Raw genomic sequence first — 8,143 nt, forward strand, 5'->3', positions numbered from 1 at the left:
TGAATCAAATGTAAAAGGACATTAAGCAGTAAATATTGTAATATGATATAATACCCTACAGACAGTGATCTAATATATATGGCAGTTACTACCCAAACAAGACCTGATAATGTCCAATTTTGAGTAGATTGACCATGAACAGTTCAAGGTCCCATATTCCCCCAGGACATTTCCATGGGTTCCGCAAAATAGTGAGCATAGGTGTACAGCATAAATGCTAACGTTGCACTCTAGTGGAAGATTACAACATATTGGGTGGACAGTGAAACATCTAAGAAACTCTCAGGAAGACAATTGACTGAAGTATGCTACCTCCTCTGGCTCCTGTTTTGTATTTTGTATTTTCGATCCATATCAAATCATTTCTGGTGTTAACATGGTATAATTCTTTCACATGGAAGTCAGAGGTCTGCCGGTCAGGTTAGAGTGCATGTTTGTTGTTTGCACTCCAGGCAATATATGGTTATAATTAGAGTTGACCTGCTTTCACTATCTGTCACTTAAGGAATGCAGGTCATCTGTCACTTAAGGAATGCAGGTCATTCCACTTCACTCCTGAAGCGTTGTGATGTTCCATGCAGCAATCACCTGGAGTCAGTAATCAGCATTAACCTCAATGTTTTGATAATCAAAATATTTAATCAGATAGCCAACATCTAGACAGGTGTTATTTTCAGTACTAACAATATAATATAAGTTTAAAAACAACAGCAACATGGGATGAGCCTTCTTGCCATGCATTGAATTCACTGTAAGCAAAGCAAAGACGAACAGTAAATGAAAATAAATCAAATATTGAAAAAACAACTTTGCAAAATTAATGTATACTTTTAAGACGCGTTTATGAATACAGATGATTGTTTTCATAGTTAAGTGGTCTAGTCTCTTTCTAAATAAAATAAACATACGTACATATTCTTAGTCTGGATCCAATTAAATGACATAATTTACTATAAGAACCATCATCCCTCCTTCCTTATGTGAACTATTTAATTGTGCCTCAACCTAACCATGAAACACAACAGACATTCACTTGTCCATAGATTTTTGCATCATTTTGCCATGCAAATCATGTTCTTTGTAGAATAGGTATTCCTTCAGTCTATTCCTTCAGTTCCTAGAGTTTCCAAGATGGCGCTGCAGTAGGATGTGTTTCTGTCTTTGTCTTATCCCGTGTAAATTATCCTGTGTAAATAGCCAGTCTTTTTCGGATATATCTTAATCTCACTTCTATCTACGAACTAAATATACTTTCCTGCAACCCGTCTCACCCAATGTGGTACGGATCTGCTATTTTTATTCCTTATAACTGGAACTTCCATCAGGAGCTAGCCAGATAACTAGCTACTAGTCTTTGTTAGCCACGGCTAGTGGTCCTCGCTTTTTTCCCCGTCATCAGCCAGCCTTAGCTCAGACAATCACCTTCTAGTCTGCACAGCACGATATCAACTCAGAGCATATCGTACTGCTTCTCTCTACCATATCACCGGATTCCTGCCATTCTGGATCATTACACCAGATCATTACTCCGGATCATCGCAGCTAGCTATCTGCAAACGAGTGGCTACTGTTAGCTAATGCCTCTGTCCCGAAGCAAGCGCCATCTAGACTCGAGTTAGGCCAATATACCAGCTAATTCTAGGGCTACAATACCTCCTTGGCCAATTGGCCTGGATCCTTTATTGTCGACACAGAGCCCCGTCGATCCATCACGACTGAATTAAATGCCCCTCGTTTATCTTCGGAGTTTGTACTGTTAGGTGACCTAAACTAGAATATGCTTAACACCCCGGCCGTCCTATAATCTAAGATAGATGCCCTCAATCTCACACAAATTATCATGGAACCCACCAGGTACAACCTTAAATCCGTAAACACGGGCACCCTCATAGATATCATCCTGACCAACCTGCCTTCTAAATAACCCTCTGCTGTCTTCAACCAGGACCTCAGCAAGGGGGTGGCAGGGTAGCCTAGTGGTTAGAGCGTTGGACTAGTAACCGGAAGGTTGCGAGTTCAAACCCCCGAGTTGACAAGGTACAAATCTGTCGTTCTGCCCCTGAACAGGCAGTTAACCCACTGTTCCCAGGCCGTCATTGAAAATAAGAATGTGTTCTTAACTGACTTGCCTGGTTAAATAAAGGTAAAAAATTTAAAAAAAAAAAAAATTAAAATCACTGCCTCATTGCCTGCATCCATAAGGGGTCCACGGTCAAACCACCCCTCATCACTGTCAAACGCACCCTAAAACACTTCAGCGAGCAGGCCTTTCAAATCGACCTGGCCCGGGTATACTGGAAGGATATTGACCTCATTCCGTCAGTAGAGGATGCCTGGTAATTCTTTAAAAATGCTTTCCTCACCATCTTAAATAAGCATGCCCCATCCAAATAATATTGAACTAATAACAAATATAGCATTTGGTTCACTCCAGACTCACCACTGATAAATCTACGATAATCAAACATTTCAATAAGCATTTTCTACGGCTGGCCATGCTTTCCACCTGGCTACCCCTAACCCAGTCAACAGCTCTGCACCCCCCACAGCAACTTGCCCAAGCCTCCCCATTTCTCCTTCACCCAAATCCAGATAGCTGATGTTCTGAAAGAGCTACAAAATCTGGACCCTACAAATCAGCCGGGCTAGACAATCTGGACCCTCTCTTTCTAAAATGATCTGCTGCAATTGCTGCAACCATTATTACTAACCTGTTCAACCTCTCTTTCGTATCACCTGAGATCCCTAAAGTTTGGAAAACTGCCACGGTCATCCCCCTCTTCAAAGTGGGTGACACTCTAGACCCAAACTGTTACAGACCTATATCTATCCTACTCTGCCTTTCTAAAGTCTCTGGAAGCAAAGTTAACAAACAGATCACCGACCATTTATAATCCCACTGTACCTTCTACGCTATGCAATCTGGTTTCCGAGCTTGTCATGGGTTCAACTCAGCCACGCTCAAGGTCCTAATCAAAGACAATACTGTGCAGCCGTATTCATCAACCTGGCCAAGATTTTCGTCTCTGTCAATCACCACATTCTTATCGGCAGACTCAACAGCCCTTTTGAGTCAAATGACTGCCTTGCCTGGTTCACCAACTACTTCTCAGTTAGAGTTCAGCGTGTCAAATCAGAGGGCCTGTTGTCTGTTCTGGCTGTTCAGACTTAGAATATGTGGACAACTGCAAATACCGAGGTGTCTGGTTAGACTGTAAACTCTCATTCCAGACTCACATTAAGCATCTCCAATCCAAAATTAAATCTAGAATCGGCTTCCTATTTCGCAACAAAGAATCCTATTTTGCAACAAAGCAACAAAGCATCCTTCATGCTGCCAAACATACCCTCGTAAAACTGACTATCCTATCGATCCTTGACTTCGGCAATGTCATTTACAAAATAGCCCCCAACACTCTACTCAGCAAATTGGATTTAGTCTATCACAGTGCCATTCTTTTTGTCACCAAAGCCCCTGCGACCAAAGCCACTGCGACCTGTATGATCTCGTTGGCTGGCCCTCGCTTCATATTCATTGCCAAACCCACTGGCTCCAGGTCATCTCTAAGTCTTTGCTAGGTAAAGCCCCGCCTTATCTCAGCTCACTGGTCACCATAGCAGCACCAACCCGTAGCATGCACTCTAGCAGGTATATTTCACTGGTCACCCCCAAAGCCAACTCCTCCTTTGGCCGCATTTCCTTCCAGTTCTCTGCTGCCAATGGCTGGAGAATTATTTCTCCCTCATTAATTTTAAGCATCAGCTGTCAGAGCAGCTTACCGATCAGTGCACCTGTACATAGCCCATCTGTACATAACACACCCAACTACCTCACCCCCATGTTGTTATTCATTTATTTTGCTATTTTTCACCCCAGTATCTCTACTTGCACATGCATCTTCTGCACATCTATCACTCCAGTGTTAATTGCTAAATTGTAATTATTTTGCGACTATGGCCTATCTAACCTCCTTAATCTTACTACATTTGCACACACTGTATGTAGACTTTTCCATTGTGTTATTGACCCTACGTTTGTTTATCCCATGTGTAACTCTGTGTTGTTTGTGTCGCACTGCTTTGCTTTATCTTGGCCAGGTTGCAGTTGTAAATGAGAACTTGTTGTCAACTGGCCAACCTGGTTAAATAAAGGTGAAATTAAAAAATGTAATTAAAAAAAAGTCTGGGTGGGAATGGGGCGGAGTCACGGATGTTTGGATCTTCCAGTCTCTTTGGAGTCATCTGTTTCCTGATCACCAGTCTGCACAGATGTGTCAGTGAACTGGGTTTCGCTTGGTCAGAGAAGAAAGACAGAAAAGAGGTTTCAGGTTCAGGAGCAAAGGTAGTTTTTTTTTGTGGGCCATGTCCCCTACTCATGGTCCTTGCATTGCCTACCCATTTATCTTGCTTTTTCCTTCTCACCTAATATGCAGCTGATCTAAGCCACGCTTTGCGCTTATCCAGGATCTGTCTCAGCTTTGGACAGAGAGGCACGTGACTGATGTAGTCCAGAAGGATCATGTCACGTTCTGACCTTAGTTCTTTTTTTACGTCTTTATTTTAGTTTGTCAGGGCGTGAGTTGGGGGGGGGGCATTCTATGTTGTTTTTCTATGTTCTGTTCTGTTGTTATATTTCTATGTGTTTGGCCTAGTATGGTTCTCAATCAGAGGCAGGTGTCAGTCGTTGTCTCTGATTGGGAGCCATATTTAGGTAGCCTGTTTTCTATTGTGTTTTGTGGGTGGTTGTATCCTGTGTTAGTGGTTTCACCATACGGGACTGTTTCGGTTGTTTGTTTGTACTTTTGTTATTTTGTTCAGTTGATTTATTAAATATATCATTATGGACACTTACCACGCTGCACATTGGTCTGATCCTTGCTACTCCTCCTCTGAAGAAGAGGAATTCCGTTACAGATCCACACTGCTCTCCCAGCCAAGTGCAACAGCCAAGAAACTGATGAAATTAGGGGATCAGGGATGACAAAAGAGATTTGTTAGGGCATTTATTACAATCGTTAATATGTGGATTTTATGAGAGTTTATGGATTTAATGTGATAACTCACAGAAACCTTTTCTTGATAATTGGAATCGGTCTGGTCACTCAAGTCATCCCAGGTGCTGTCATGGGTACAGCAGAAACTTTTATCTGCGTCATAGCCGTTGTTCAGCAGCAGACGCATCATCATCCCGTCCCGCAGGCAGTACTGCAGAGCCTGTGGGAAACACTGTCACTCACCACGAAAAAGTAACAATTGATGTCTGCATGTCTTGCCAAAAGCAGCTTTGCAATCTCGTACTGCCCATCTCTCACCACCACCACGAGGCAGAATAGAGCGGCCAGGTCAGGTTTGTCTCCTGTGTTCAGCAGCATTTCAGTGCAGGTCACGTCTCCATTAGAGACAGTAAAGTACAATGCACTTTTTCTCATGTCTCTGTAGTCTTCAGAGATGTGAAAGTCTAGGAGAGCGTTGACATCAAAGCCCTTTTCCACGAGTAGCTCCAGGCATTGTACATGGACTCCGTCGGCTGCAGAGTGAACGGGACTCTTGCCTGAACGTTTGATTGCCCTTCTTGTGGTTATCAGAATAAAAATTCTCAGTGACCTGATAAAGAAAAGTTAACTCTGATCAGTGAAGTAGTTTTCCTTCGAACTACATTAGGTTCTTCTTTATTTTAAAGATAAATAATGAACTCCAGCAGAGGAGGCTGGTAGGGGGGCCATAGGAGGAAAGGCTTATTGTTATGGCTGGAATGGAATAAACGTGGTTTCCATATGTTTGATGTGTTTGATACTGTTCCATTTATACCATTCCAGCCATTACAATGAGCCTGTCCTCCTGTAGCTCCTCCCACCATCCTCAGAGTACTCACAGGTTGTACTCACAGGTAATGGCCCTCATATGCTGTTCGATGAATGGGTAGCTCTGAGCACAGGCTAGGTACATTGGGGTTGGCTCCATGTCGCAGAAGGAAATCTATACAGTCTGGATTCCCAGATTGTGCAGCATCATACAGCACACTGTCCCCATTGGGCTCCTGTGCATTCACATTACCACCTAGTTGTAGGGAGAGGAAATCCAGCTTCTGCTTATTGTCATTTCTCAGACAATTTTTATGTATTTTTTATTTTACCTTTATTTAACCAGGTAGGCCAGTTGAGAACAAGTTCGACCTGGCCAAGATAAAGCAAAGCAGTGCGACACAAACAACACAGAGTTAGGCATGGGATAAACAAACGTACAGTCAATAACACAATAGAAAAGTCTATATACAGTGTGTGTAAATGTAGCGAGAGTGGGGAGGTAAGGTAATAAATAGGCCACAGTGGCGAGAGTTAGCAATTAAACACTGGAGTAATAGATGTGCAGAAGATGAATGTGCAAGTAGAGATACTGGGGTGCAAAGGAGCAAAAAATAAATAACAATATGGGTAGTTGGGTGTGCTATTTACAGATGGGCTATGAACAGGTGCAATGATCAGTAAGCTGCTCTGATCAGTAAGCTGGTGCTTAAAGTTAGTGAGGGAGATATATAAGACTCCAGCTTCAGTGATTTTTTCAATTTGTTCCAGTCATTGCCAGGCAGCAGAGAACTGGAAGGAAAGGCCACCAAACGAGGAGTTGGCTTTGGGGATAACCAGTGAAATATACCTGCTGGAACGCGTGCTACAGGTGGATGCTGCTATGGTAACCAGTGAGCTGAGATAAGGCAGGGCTTTACCTAGCAAAGACTTATAGATGACCTGGAGCCAGTGGGTTTGGCAATGAATATGAAGCGAGGGCCAGCCAACGGAAGCATACAGGTCGCAGTAGTGGGTAGCATATGGCGCTTTGGTGACAAAACGGATGGCACTGTGATAGACTACACCCAATTTGCTGAGTAGAGTGTTGGAGGCTATTTTGTAAATTACATCGCTGAAGTCAAGGATCGGTAGGATAGGTAGGATAGATACAGTGGGAGAATCTCAATTGCATTTCCTTAATTTGTCGGGTCCTCTCTCCTCGCCTCCTCAAAACCCATTGGATGAAAAGGTCAGGTTTCCCTCCCGTCTGTCCAATGGGTTTTGAGAAGGCGAGGAGAGAGGACATGAGAAATCAAGGAAATTCCATTGAGATTCTCACGATGTCCCAAATCACACCTTACCCCATAGTCATTTGGCGGCGTTCACGCAGTTAACCCAATTCTGATATTCTTTCCACTAACTTGTCTTTTAACCAATCACATCAGATCTTTTCACATGATATCTTTTTTAAGCGTATCTGAATTATCAAAATACCAATTAGTGAAAAAAAGATCAGAATTGGGCCACTTGTCTAAATGCAGGCCAAGAGAGAGCCATATTAAGAGAATTCGGCCAGGTTTTTAGAGCGCACGCCATGTTAGTGCCTTTATACTCAAAATGTTGGTGACATAACAATACAAGAGTGCCTTCAACAATTCCCAATGAAATGACCCGCTGTAAACAAGCAAAACAGAGCAGCGGATTTCAGATGCGTTTTTAGTTATTAGCATTTGGGATAATGTGTATCCAAGTCGGTCCTGTGTTATGGTGTTAATAAATTGCATATCTGCTTCCACTGGACATCTTCATAGGTTTTGAAAATGATCAGAAATAAACGGCACAAAGCGGAAGCATCAATTATCACCTAGCAACGACTATGGAGGAGAAAGTGGCGTTCTCGTAACATTCAGACAGAAACCGCATTGGCCCAACTCTATATAGATATGACTGTGGTTTTGGGTTGTTTTATGCAAAATGTTTAAAGTTATATATAGCTCTAACCTATCAGAGGGCAAACTGGAGCTATCGTGCTTTTCCATACTCACCATTGTGAAAAAAGGATCTCAAGAACCTCTGAGTGGGCGTGCTGTGCTGCAATGGCCATTGGAGTCACGCCGTCTTGATCTATCTCAGAGACCTGGCCACCATGTTCCAACAACAGCTCCATGATATGAGAGTAGCCTACCTTTGCTGAAGTGGTCCTTCTGTGGCACAGTTGGTAGAGCATGGTGCTTGTAACGCCAGGGTAGTGGGTTTGATTCCCGGGACCACCCATACGTAGAATGTATGCACACATGACTGTAAGTCGCTTTGGATAAAAGCGTCTGCTAAATGGCATATATTATTATTATATTGCTGCC

General features: G+C 42.9%; 1 pseudogene; it reads right to left on the reverse strand.

Moving 5' to 3' along the window:
- Positions 1–624: 624 nt before the first annotated feature.
- LOC118396219 (ankyrin repeat and SOCS box protein 15-like) lies at positions 625–7,149 on the reverse strand (annotated as a pseudogene).
- Between the last annotated feature and the right edge of the window lie 994 nt (positions 7,150–8,143).

The sequence above is a fragment of the Oncorhynchus keta genome, chromosome 17 (assembly GCF_023373465.1).
Source record: "Oncorhynchus keta strain PuntledgeMale-10-30-2019 chromosome 17, Oket_V2, whole genome shotgun sequence".
Lineage (NCBI taxonomy): Eukaryota > Metazoa > Chordata > Actinopteri > Salmoniformes > Salmonidae > Oncorhynchus > Oncorhynchus keta.